The 13,569-nt window shown below is 36.8% G+C and overlaps 1 protein-coding gene across 3 annotated transcripts in view; it reads right to left on the bottom strand.

Annotated features, from left to right (window-relative positions):
* The window catches only part of CDH8 (cadherin 8), a 154,132-nt gene that overhangs the window by 97,963 nt on the left and 42,600 nt on the right, over positions 1–13,569 (bottom strand). The gene's annotated exons all lie outside the window — the stretch shown is intronic.

The raw sequence follows: 13,569 nt of genomic DNA, 5'->3' as shown, positions 1-13,569 counted from the left end.
TTTTTTCCATTGGTCTAACCATACATTCTCTCAAGTTAGTCTTTTGTACTTGAAATTTAGCTCCAGTGATCCATATCTCAGCTTGAATATACAAGCAGAGTAGGGATTTGTATGCATGCTAATCAAAAGTGAATGTAATCATAGGCATAATTAGACTTTCTATTTAAAAAGCAGCTGTTATATATATTTTAAATCCCTGTTCTAAAATGGGTCTTCAGAACTATTATCAGTCAAAATGAATGAGCACTAAATGTCCTTAATCTGTTAGATCAAAGGGTAAATGGAGGATTAACAATAACATATATTTTAATCTAGTTACTTATACTTAGATATTACTTTCAACTCCTTTTAAGGTGTCTGAAGATGACTGAACACTAGCATCTATATAAACGTTTTAATTGACAGCATTCCCAAAATTTTAGAACTGTATCACAACTCCACTGTTAACTGAGCTTAAAAGGTTCTATGATCTTTATTCCAGAAGTATTACCCCTGAAAGAATACTTTGTTAAAGTAAGTTTCCAGACAGATGAGAAGAACCCTTACGCAAATCTTCCCATTTTTCTCCATCTCCTGTTAGAAAAAATAGTATCTAGGTTGTACTTGGTTCTTCAAAAAATAACAATATAGGATTATAATAATCTGAAACAGTGTAGGAAAAATAGGTTTTCTTCTTTACTTTTTTTTTATTGTTGTTAATTAAAAGCCTGAACTGAAGAACACTGGAGGCAAACAAAAGACTTCCACTGATTTCCTGTGGGCTCAGAGCCACCTCCTAAATACAAGGTTTTCTCCAATAACTTCTAATTTGCAAGGGCAAGTGCACCAATTGGTGGACAAAATGTATTAATGTCAATACATTCAAAAATACAGTATAATAATTCAAAGATTAATAATACAAAGAGTTACTACAAAGAGTAATAACACTTTAAGTGCAATATATTTACGATTATGTCTAACACATTCAATGAGAACATCATTAAAATTGCAACTTGCATTTTTTATTATTTATCTTTACCTCACAAAAGATGATCTGAAAGAAATATGTACAACCTGTTTGCCTTGCAACAAATACTACTAGACTTGGTCCTGTTTGCTGATTTTTGTGCATACAGCTCAACAGAAATTGTTGCTGGTTATGCATTTTGCACTTTGATGCATAGCAGTGGTGCTAAGGCCTGGCAGCATTGTCATTTGATATAAGAGCTAGTATTAGCATATTAAAATAGGTGAGGAAAAAAGTCTTGTAGCACTAGCTACAGCCATGTCCCAAGTAAGTTTTATGTCATACCRTAGGTAGGCTGTGCAGGTTCTTTCACAGATAACTGGTCATATACAGTTGTATCTGCAAATTAACTGTTCAGAAGTAAGAGCTTAGAAAACTCTTTAACAGCATCTTATGAAAAGGAATCTCAAATTGCTGCAATGAGCACAATGGATAACTGTAGTCAGGTCTGATTTTCCGGTTGATCTAGTATTTGCCCAGTGTTTTGGATCTGGGCAACAAGCGACTTTCGCAGATGTTATTTTCTTTCCAAGTGCTTTGGACACGAAAAGGCACTGAACAAAACCTAGGGCCATCAGTGCAGTCTCTGCTCTGCAACAGTAGTTGAACTCCCATTGACTACAACAGATGTGTCTTGATCCTCTGTGTTTTGCTGGGCAACGCATTATTACCACACCATCATTTTAACATTTTTGAAAAAGCAGTTTAATTGCATGTGAATATGAATGGACTCAAACCAGTTCACTCTTCCTGCCCAACTCACATAAACACCTACATAGACTTCAAGTGACAGCTCAGTCCTCTTCACAAAACCTTGGTCTGCTATTTCTTTTCTTTTTGTAGTTGCCATTAGCTTTTACTTGAGAATAATCTCCACAATTTAAGTTTGACAGCACTCTCATGTTGGTTGATCCTGCAGTTTTATCTGCAAAGTAATATTAATACAACTTTTTTCTTGTCTTAAAGATTCTATTTTTTCAGAGCAGGTTTATACTCTACTTCATCTAGGTGTCAGGATGTATCCGTAACATAAACATTTATTTCCAGGGTCCCAGAACCTGTCAAGATCAATTCAGAATCTATCTGTCTTTTAAACAGATTGTTTATACTTTAAGCATCTGTTTGATCCCTGAATAAGATATATATGCTATTAACACTGCACATGAGTGTTTTGGCAGAATATTCTTAGTTGAATTACAGTGATGTCATATCATAACATTGTCTGGACACTCACAGCTCAGCAAAGCAATTGGGAACATCTCCAGTTCACCCAAGTACACAAACAGTTATGGTGAAAAAGTCTATTCTGAATTTCTAAGTGGGCACTGGCTGGATAAACTGGAGATTCTGCACATCTGTTTAAGAATGTACGAAGATTCTCCAATTTGCTATTTGCTAATAAGTAGGAGAGGCTGTCAGTATAATCTCCAGCATAAGATTTACCTGCATTACACAACAAAAAGTTATGGTTCATAAATCAGAACTGGGATAAATGAATGGAGACCTACAAAAGCTTTGCATTGCATTGCTAACAGCTGGAATGAAAAAGAGTCTGTGATTAGTATTAACTTACCAGAAGAAATGGTTAAAGTGCTATGTATCCCCCCCCCCCCAAAAAAAAAAGACATTGCTATTGGAAACACTACAAACTGACAGACTAAACATTAAACCAAAAGTGGAAGTGCCAGAAGCATTTTATAACCTTAAAGTTGAAACTGAGTATGATCAGTAGAAGACCAATTTTTTACCCCCAAATTAATGATGCCAAAAATGATAGTATTATTCTTAGCTGTTTAATAAAAACAAACTATAACTATGGCATTTACTGAAATCATATGTACTCTTTATGGTGATATATTAAGATGTCTTTTCTAGACATCAAAGTTCTTACACTTTAATATCAAAATATTATAATAAATGACCTATGGAAGAGTCAATTTTTCGAAATCATTTCAGCATTTTGATTTAGGATTAAAACACCCACATCTACGTAGAGTGACAAATCACAGAACTGAAGTGAAATTCTAAGTCAGAAAGCATAGTATGTTTTTCCAAGTAACATTTACTCTCTTCTACGAGATGTGAATGATAATTTAAAGCAATTGTCAAGCTTCAGCAAGCTGTGTTCATGTGAAGGTTAAAGATCATTAAACACATAATTATATAGGGTCTAGGTGAATGACAGAGAGCCATAATGAATACGATAAATGAATATCAGTTTCGGCTGAAAAAGCCTCACAAATGTTGCAAATGTGAAACTGCTTTCCACACCTGTAGCTTTATTCATTGCGTTTGTGTTTAAAAGCTGACCTCCTATTTTTCAGAATGATATTTAGAAATATAACAAGAATTTCTATTTAACAAAGGAAACATCAATAGCTAGCCCATATGTCCTAGTACTTGATATGGTTCCAGAACTAAGAGAAAAGTACATTTACTGGAAAACTTAATTATCTTCAGTGAGTCAAACTCACTTCTTTCACATGAGATTCAGTTAACGAGAATTCAAAGGAAGTGAAATCTTCTTCTTCCTCCATCATTGCCTTCCCTGTGGGACACACAAACATCCCTCTCCCTTAAACTGGCAGATGCAACCCCATCACCCAATTTGTGCACGGATTTATGTCAACAAGAGAGGCTCTGGATCCTCTCCGAGTTTTAATGGTGATACGGATGCTCTGTATTAATACCCTACTAACAGCTCTCATGTAGCCTCAGCACAGGCCCTCTCCTAAAAAAATGAGCTTCACTCAAAATGAACTCTCTAAACACCAGAGTTTCTAATCATTATTAATTCCCTAGCTATTCTGTATTATAATACAGATGATGATCAACGAAGCCAGGATTAATGCTAATAGCACACATAGTGTACTACCACAAAACTAACATTATTTTCAGTAATAATGAATGCATATCTAGAAGTGTTGCCAACACACTATTCAAATATATAGCATATATTTATAGTCTCCCATGTACATATATTACAAACATGCATAATTACAATCAATGCAAGAGAAACTGCAGAGATGAAACTTATTCAAAGAGCCTCTCTATTCTGTAGATTTAAAAGTACTACTCTGCAATAAAAACCAAATACATGAGCATGTTATTCATATTAAATTCTCCTATTCTACAGATGCTCATTCTTTATATTTTTAACCATGTTTTCTTAATGGATACTTGGTTCTATATATGTAGCCAAGGACTTAATGTATAGACCAACACAGCACAAGTTCCAAGATAGGTTTATGAAGCTCTTAAGTAATTCCTGGTGCACAGAGAAATGTATGAGTTTCTTCTGCAGATGGTAACTGTCTCACCTGCTCTCAGTCAGCTACCTCGCCAAACGATGGGCAAAACGATGACTTGCAAATTCAAGCCACCTGCTCACCATCAGGGAAAAAGTGCATAATGAACTCCAGGTCTGGTCCATATCCACAATTAGCAGAAACCTGTTGACCTGGCCTTTGTAGTAGGATTGGGCACTTTGCGTCCTCTCCAACTGTGTTGTTGATGTACAACTTCATACAGATTAGCCCATAATGAGTTATCATCAGAGAGAGGATTTGTAACCCCAACTTCCTTATATTTAGTCAAAAGGTATACATTTACCAATAACTCACAAGAGGGGGAAAATCTATGTATCATGAAAATACTCACGGACATTTCTAATTAAGAWGAGAACAAAAGGCATTATGTAGTCAAGTTTTTATTTGAGTTTATTAGAAAGTAATTAATTCATCCTCATATAATTACAAGGGAATTACCCCTTACTTGTTTCAAGGGAAAAGCCATTATATGCCTTTAAAACTTTGTATCATTCTTCTATGAAAGAATGTTCTTAATTTTGGAATCTTTCTTAAAAGATCAACTAGTGAATCACTGACTTTTTTACCTGATGTTACACACACACACACACACACACACACACACACACACACACACATATATTACCCTAATGCTTTGACTTTTTCTATTTTTTTCCTATGCCTTGCAATAAAAATTCCTCATTTATGAGGCAGACCCCATTTAACGAATTTAGAGACACGATTTTTAGCTTTTAGGACTCTTTTCTAAATCCTGTAGTTTCTAAGAAGCTCTAGCTCATTCTGTAAGAGYGTGGAAAGATTTCAGTGGCTTTTGCAATCATTTATATATATCACTGCTTTTAATAACTGAAATGCACCTTACTCATCATGCGTTCCTTTCTGTAGGTAACCTTTTAGTCTTTTTTTTTTTTACTAAATAATATGAAAATCATTAGGTGTTATGGAAGGTTTTTGTGTTTGTTGTTGATGAGCTGTGACACATAACAGAAAATGAGCACATTCATTGATGACCCAGAGTTTAAAAAAACCATTCATAATTAAACTATTATAGATAGGTTCAATTCATTTTTATGCAATGTGGAATTAATAAAGTGAGCATAATTTCAATTTAATAGAATCCATCATTTTCTTCATGGATAGGCTGATCCCATCTTTAGTAATGGTAATTATAGTTGCAAAATGAGGTAGAGGAAAACCAAAAATACTGCATTATTATTCAGGGTAATAACAAACCAGGGCAYACACTTGATGTACCTGACATAATGTCAGTATTCTGAACACTTTCAGAAAGAACAGAGACATGTCCATGGATGACAAAGGTCTCATTTAAGATATGAGGATCATGTAACTTGAAGCCTCTAGAGTAACTGTCAAAAGACATTATTGTTCACACTTTTCAGCTACAGTTTCATAACTGTATTCAAAGAGAATTAAAGCAATAATATCCCTAATACTTTCATTTAAGAGTGTAATCTCTGCTTTTGTTTGCCTCAGTTTCCTACCGTGTCATTTTCACTATCTTTGATTCCAGACGGCTTCTTTTATGTTCTGGTTTATTCTTTGCCACTGTTTTTTTATTCTATTTGATTTGCTAATTTTGTGTCTGTTTATATTCTTACTGCAGCCATGCACAAACCGCTTTTCATTGCTTACCTTTCAGTTTCATTGTATAATACAATAGAGTGAACTGTTGTTTAAAAAGTGGAGACAAGATTGGGACCTAAGAATCTGTTTGTTCTAGTTCACTGATTATGATCAACTGATTCAAGAAAAGAGCTCAGGAAACTGACTGAATCTTGATCAAAGTCCTGCCTAGCTAGACCACCACTGGGCCTTTCTGTACATCTCTCATGTATCAGCTGCATCACCAGGCTATCTGAATTTCTTTTTGCTAATGTATACATTCACCCAGCACCTTGAGAGGAAAAAGACAGTTATCCTCATTTTTACAGATGGGAGACCCAAGGAACAGATAAGCCCAATTTCAGTCTCAAATAGATCTGAAGTAGGAAAAAATATCCAGACTGTAGGACTACCTAAAACATTCCAGAAAAGCTCTCCACAATTATCTTCAGCTAATCACAGTATTCCATTTTTAATACTTATAATAGTTAATAGTTAGAATAGTTAGACAGAGAGGTGCTGATTCACAGAAAACTCTCACCCCTCCCCCAACTCTGTAGGACTCTCTGAGAGAGAGGAAACCATGCCCTCAGGCGTTTGCCTTGGATGCAAACTCTTCCCCAAAGCCACAGCCATGTGTTCATCTTCAGTGTTTGTGGCAGCAACAAAGACAGGGCAGTTTGTTTCTACTCTTTGCTTTCTTCATTTCAGCACATGGTTTCGGGTTGATTTTTCTGTATTTCTCATACACCTTCTTTCTTCTGAATCCCTATGTTAAGCCAGATGATAGCTGAGGCTTTCTGTTTTCCTAGTTCTGGCCTTGGCCCTTTCCATTTGGGGATACCATCTGTCTCCCCTTCTGTCCTGAGAACACAGCCACCACGTATGACCTGTGTCCCACTGCAGTTCCACTACTGCCTTTTGCCATTGCTTTCTGCAGCTATTTAATGCCCGACTGTCCTACGTAAAGCGGCCTCAGATGGTTGGCACCTTTTTGTAGCTGGCTTTCTGCCTAGCTTGGAGTTCATGCAACTATTTCTGAGCCCCGTCTGCTGTTCCTTTCTTGTGTTTCAGCAGACACCCCTCCTGTAAAAGGGTCTTAATTTTTTAACACAACCATTTCTAATACTTACAAGTGTTCAGTGCAGTTGTGTCACATTGCCAGATATGTATATATCCTTTCCTATCTTGTTTACTTCTCTATTATTTCATCTATAGTGCACTGCGGTTCACCATAGGGGGGCTGAAAACTGGATATAGAGAGTCTCAAAAATTGCATGCAAAGCCAGTTTTCAGTCATGTAAAACATATTCCCTCTTTTGTGTCTTTATAGGAAAAAATAATCTCTCTCTCTAATCTCCTACTGCTCGGGGTCAAGCTTCATGCATTCTAATTAACAGTGCCTCCTGCACATCTCTCTCTTTTCCCACCTCAATGAAATAGCAGTAGAGCCATTTACTTCCTTCCCCACCTTGCCAGTCCTGGAAACAAACCGGCTTCTGGTATCTTTAAGATGGTGTGAGATCTCCAAACACAGCTTCAGAAGGCTGTTCCCATTCCGGTTGACAATTTCTACTGGCAGCAGAGCCTACCTTGCTCCTCCTTCCTCAATACAGACAAAAGATGGGGAAGGCTGTAAAAAAACCTAAACTGTGGGAATATCCCATTCAAGGTGCTAGCTAGAAGCTGGGCAGTTCCTATATACCACATCCTTCCCTTTTGTTCCCTTAATCATCTTGTTATTCACACTGTTCTGAGCTTTTCTTCTGTGTTGCTTGAGCTGTATTTTTCCTTTCCTCTTTAAAAGCTTATTATAACTTGCTAGGCTTCATTCTCAGGCACAGAGTACATGGCACTTGAGCGCTAAGACCTCTTTGTGTTTTTCAAATGATTTTCTCAAGTGAATGTCAGAGCAATATCTTATAATACATACTTTTAGGATTGCAGAAGAGGAATAAAAAGTTAATCACTACATACCCGCAGCAGTAATTTGAAGGCTGCTTACTAAATCTGTCAAACTAGACAAGCTATAGCCTAGATCAGGAAAGGCAGAAAAAAATACAATAGGCCAGCTTGGTCAAAGGTGCCAGGATATTTCTATTTATTTAAACATATTTAAGCTGTCATGATTTTACAATTCTTAAATGCTCTGCTTTCAGCTGCTTTCACCACCCTGGCTTCTGAACATGCTTTGCACACAATGATTAGGAGTATCCCAGAGATAATATATTTAACTTGCCTTCCTTCTTAATCCTAGAATTTCAAATTCACGTAGAATGTATTCCGTTACATAGAATAACATTACAAACCTGAAACCATTACAAAACCTGAAAGCATAAAGGTACAGTTTTATGCAGGTAATTTTTCAAACTTCAGGTGACTGTTTTGCATACTTCAGTGTCTGAACACAAGGAAGTGAGTGCTCTGTCTAAAACCACATAATATGTAAAGCTGGCAGTCCAAACAGAAGCTCTTTTCTAGCAATTGGCTGTCAAACACATCAAGAGTTTAAAAACATAAACATCAGCTATGCAGCCAGCTTTGAGCTAAAATTGAAAACTGTTGGGAAGGTACCTGTTTTGTTAAGGAAAAGAAGAGAACTGAAAAATTAAATAGCGAGTACTTAAATATTATCATAAAACTCTCTGCTTGCATGTGATAGTATAACTGATTTTTGAGTGTATTTACACTAAACTGAACTGTGCAAATGGGTACAGTGAATAGTTTTTTCTTATAAAAAAAATAATTTTCAAGTTACCTGGAATGTGAAAATAAACACAAGGAAATGCTATAATAAAGCAAATTCACAAACTAAACATGAGTTCTTTGAAGATACGTGTTTGTAGCTAGATACTTAACATCACAGCATCATACATCAGAACTAAATGGCTATAACATGAGGATAATTTGATTATTTTTCCCCATTTTCTTGCAGTTAGATGTTTATCACGGATAACTGGTGCAGAATTGTACGTTATTCAGGAGAACCTGGCTGAACTCAGTTATTATGATTTCATGCAGTTTCACAAGAAATTACTAGCCACATTATTTGTGTGGCTTTCAGAGCTTCCTAATGTAATTTCACATGCATTTTTACTAAGCCATGCGTTCCTGTGAGTTTCTTACAGACTGACTTGTAAAGGTTATGTCTCTCATAATACAATCATTTTGCAATACCATTAAATTTGAAATATTTTGCAAACCAATAGAGATAGATCATAACTTCTGTAATTACTAATGCTTTTCTGGAAGAATTGACAGAGGGGTGAAGAACACAAACCCTTCCAAAAGCACAGTATTAAATATGCAGGAATAAACAACTGTGCCCAGTCTGGCAGGGTTTGATATTCACTAATATGTTAATTCTGATTCTCTAGGAAGTAGTATCGAGTCCTGCAGTCCCCTTCTCAATACATATGGAGWCAAAAGTCTCTGTGACAGTTATCACTTTTTTGGCACGTTAGATACCTGACCTGTTTTCCCTGAGTAAAAAATAGCAATGCTCCGGTTATAAGTGTGGACACTGTTTGGAATATTTATGTCATTTACTGTAAGCAGCTAACCTGTCTGTAACTCAAAACATTCAAAATTAGAGGTCATTGTCCCATATATCCTCAAAAAAGAAACTCTGGCCCAACACGAATACAGACAAATTTTGTACAAATCAGTATCACAAAAGCTGTAAGTGTGTAACATATGTGAATCTCAGAACAGCCAGAATCCATACAGACTTAGCAATGATTTAGTCTAGACCTTTATCCAAATTGTCTGAGCTCACGGTGAAGACTACTGTGGGAGGCTGCAGGAGACATCTGTACTAATTTAATGATGGTTGAATCACTGTCAGATTTCTCTACCCACACAAGCTTGGTAGTGCTTATATCACTCTAGGAGCACAGAAGAGCCAAAAAGCCATATGGTCCTCTCCTCACTCAGCTGTCCTTTAAGTTTCCCTAAAGGGGTATTCTTGTTAGGACAGGTGACCAGCTATCCTGCACTCCTCTCTCTTGGTGTTGTGAATGCCAAATACTTGCAGTATACCACAGACTGAAGTTAAGAGGCAAAGGAGCATATCGTGATTTCTCAGGACCTCTTTCCAAATGATATATGGATTCCCCAGCTTCAAGGAACCGGTTATCATGCAGCCCACCAGAGAACGTAACGGCCACAAAAGGCAAAACAAGGGAGAGAAACACCTGCAGAAGGGAGATCTTTGAAGATCTCCAAGGTCTGTGCTGGAGTTTGCTTAAGAAAACAGGTTCAGGTACCAATTAAAAGGGCACAGTAAGAAGGAAAAAAAAAAACTTTAAAAAGCTGAAAAAGAGGTACAAGATTTAGAACTGAAGCTTTTAAATGATCCAAATGATGCAAAAATAAAAGAATGGCTCAAAATCTGAGCATCTTATGTACATTCCCAAAATTTATCTGAAAATACTTAACAAAATTCAGAGGCCCACCAAACGACAGCTGGTCACCTGGGCTGATAACAGCAGAGTCAGTATTCGTCAATAAATAATGATTACTAATTACTTGTATTACAATAACACATACAGGTCCTTGTTGACACTAGGGCTCTGTTGTACTGTGCTGCATACAGACCTAACCTTCACTGAGTTTATTTCACTGTCCTCTACCTATGGCAGAACATTAAAGGGCTTTTTCCTCCTCCCTTTTGCAGAAAGATAGATTACGAAGAATGAATCCAGAATATATCATTTTAGTAACCAGCTTCTCAGACACTKCCTAATTTCTACAATTACTACCTATAGATTCAGTATGGCTTAAACACATGGGAAAATAAGGTGAATTCTCAAATAAATTTCTAGTCCTAAAAGGAAATTATTTATGTGCATATGAGTGGTTTCAGAGGCTGATTTACAACCCAGGAACTCAATAGTAGTCTCTTTGTCTCTCAAATTTCAAGGCACACTGGACTCTGTACCTGAACATATATAGAGATATAAAGAAAGAGATAAAAAAAGAAAGACACCCCTAAGTCTTTCTGCACACAGAATAGTTTCATTTAATGAGCAGCTTTTCAATATTTTGTATTCTCCTCATTGGTCAAAGCATGGCCCTGTACTTTTACTACCTAAAATACAAGCCTTGTTCCAAGACAGAATTGTTAATATCCTGAGTTTTTTCTGTGGCGCTCATTACTGTGGTGTCAGAACATGCTATAGACATGGATACATTCTTTTCCACAACAGTTACTATATGGCAGAGATGAGTATGATTATCCTTGTTTTATATATTGGGAACTCAGACAAAGAAATTAAAAGGATGCTTACTATTAGCAATACTATTTAATAATTTCAGCTGAATAATTTCAGATTTGTAAAACTTGATTTTTACATTTTGAAGCTACTGTTGAGCTGAGTCAGTGACAAGGAATGTAATTAGACTTCAACTAGAAATACTGTCTTCCTCTCAGTGGACCACAGCTAAACATTTGGCCAGCAGTGTTCCCTGTCAGCAGCGGACTGACAAAGTTCTGGCAACTCAGGTCGCTTTCCATGCTACACAACAGAGAGTGCTATCAGGAGAATTGCCTTTCCCCATCATTTCCTCACCCTCATCTTTGTCTCCAGCTCCCACTCCTCTTTCTGTCTCAGTGCTGCCTCCTTTGCACAATTTTGTCTCACGCTAAATGGGTGTAGTCTCTGCTATTCACCCTCTTCGTTCAGTCCTGTTTACAATGTCCAGAACCTCCTACTAGGGTCTCTGCTCCACCTACCTCACCTTCATCCTTTCCATCCAGCTCCCAGTGACTGCCACATTCATCCTCAGTCATTTGATTAGCTTCCCAAGTTCCCATTATCTCAATTTTTTGTCTTCAGCCTTCTTTTCCAGCTAATTCCACTCCCTTTTTCATGGTTTTCCCCGCTTGTTTCTCTCCTATGTAAACATTCAGATTGCCCATCCCCATGGTGTCTGAATCTCACCTTCCTCATGTGGGGTTCTTCTCCAAAGTCCCTATTCCCAATTAGCTCACACCCTTGTCTTTCCCCTGTCAAGCTCTTTCTCCAGACCTGTCCAAAACTACTACTAGCTGCATAGCCATAAGGCTTATATTCAAAGAAAGCCTGAGGCAGACACCTGACATGAAGGAGGTTGACCTAAAATGTTACGGATCAGAAGTTGCAACTAAAATCAAGTTTATATTATTTCAGATACTGAGGATTCTTAATAACAGACAATGCCATTAACTCTGCACAGTGAAAGGTGAAAGRACACTGTTGTACTTTCATATCCAAAACAGGTTATATTCTAAACAACAATGAGAACTAAACATTTCTAAACTTTCTACAAAAGGGAATAGAGTTCTGGTTTTGGGGCAGTCTTCCCAGTGATTGGTCCAGAAATTACACAGCTGGGAAGCACTGCTTGACCAGTGCCTGAGATGCATTTCTTGGCTTGACATTTGAGTACCAAAGACACAAAACCCCTCATCTCCTGGAGGTTGGTGATATTCTACAAGAACTTTAATGAAATCACTGCCCAATATTCTGATTTTACAAATCAACAGATTCCAATAAACATTAATCTGAATTTGCCTGGCCAGCTCTAAATAATACATGCTGTATTTTCAGCAGGTGAGAATCTCATGGCATGTTATATCTGCTATCTAACTATTTATTCATATTATGACTCCATAATTTATTGGAAGTCCAATTAAATTCATAATTTACCACTAGCCTACAAGTTTGTTATTTATATCTTTCTAATACTAATAAAACAGTTGTAACTGACTTTAATATAAACTGGATAAATAATGAAATCAACAATTATCTAACTATGAGATAATAAAGTCTTGAAAATAGCAAGACCCTGAAGTAAAGTAAAATATTTGAGATTATTTATCAAGTCAGTAAAGCTGCCTTTTCACATTTACTCAGAATATAGGAAATAGAATATTTTGTTTGCCTAGGGAGATGGGATCATTGGGTATGTAAATGGACATTGATGGCAAAGTTAACTGAAAAGACATTCTGCTGCATGATGTTCTTCAGCAAAATATTAGCAGCATAAATGCACTATTACTCAGTTCTGTTACAGATATTCTGGCACAAAAAACGATACAGATAACAAACGTCTCTTGGCTTATCAAATATAGCTCTTTTTTGACACAAATTGGGATCACAGGCAGTCAAAATCACAATGACAGCATGATTAAACCAACCCTTTTTTTCCCCCATACCTAAAATTTGCAGACATATTAAACGTCTCATTACTGACCACAACTGGTTTCTGAGTTTGTATGTGCTTATCAGCTGTACCATAGTTCCCTGTCTCAGCTGTGCCAGCTCCACTAATAGGTAGCTTTCCTCAGAAAAAGACAGAAGCCCACAGGAGGAGAATGCTGGAAGCCATAATCTTCTTCAATGTGGTGCATAACTGCTTCTGATTATACAGCAACACGTTAGCAATGCAGCTAAACAGGGAAACCCCATGGGTTTTCCAGTCTCCTTTGCTTTTTCAGTATGTACTACGAGAAAGTATGACACAGTGGCTCAAATAATATTTTCAAGAAAGAATAATTAGCCTGAATATAACCCTGTCCTCCTAACCAGCACAGAATCCAAGCAATCTCTACCTGACAAAGAGAAA

Source organism: Apteryx rowi, unplaced genomic scaffold, assembly GCF_003343035.1.
Source record: "Apteryx rowi isolate R43461 unplaced genomic scaffold, aptRow1 scaffold_1, whole genome shotgun sequence".
NCBI lineage: Eukaryota > Metazoa > Chordata > Aves > Apterygiformes > Apterygidae > Apteryx > Apteryx rowi.
Note: the sequence above shows the minus strand (reverse complement) of the source record. Positions and strands in the feature narration are given on the sequence as shown.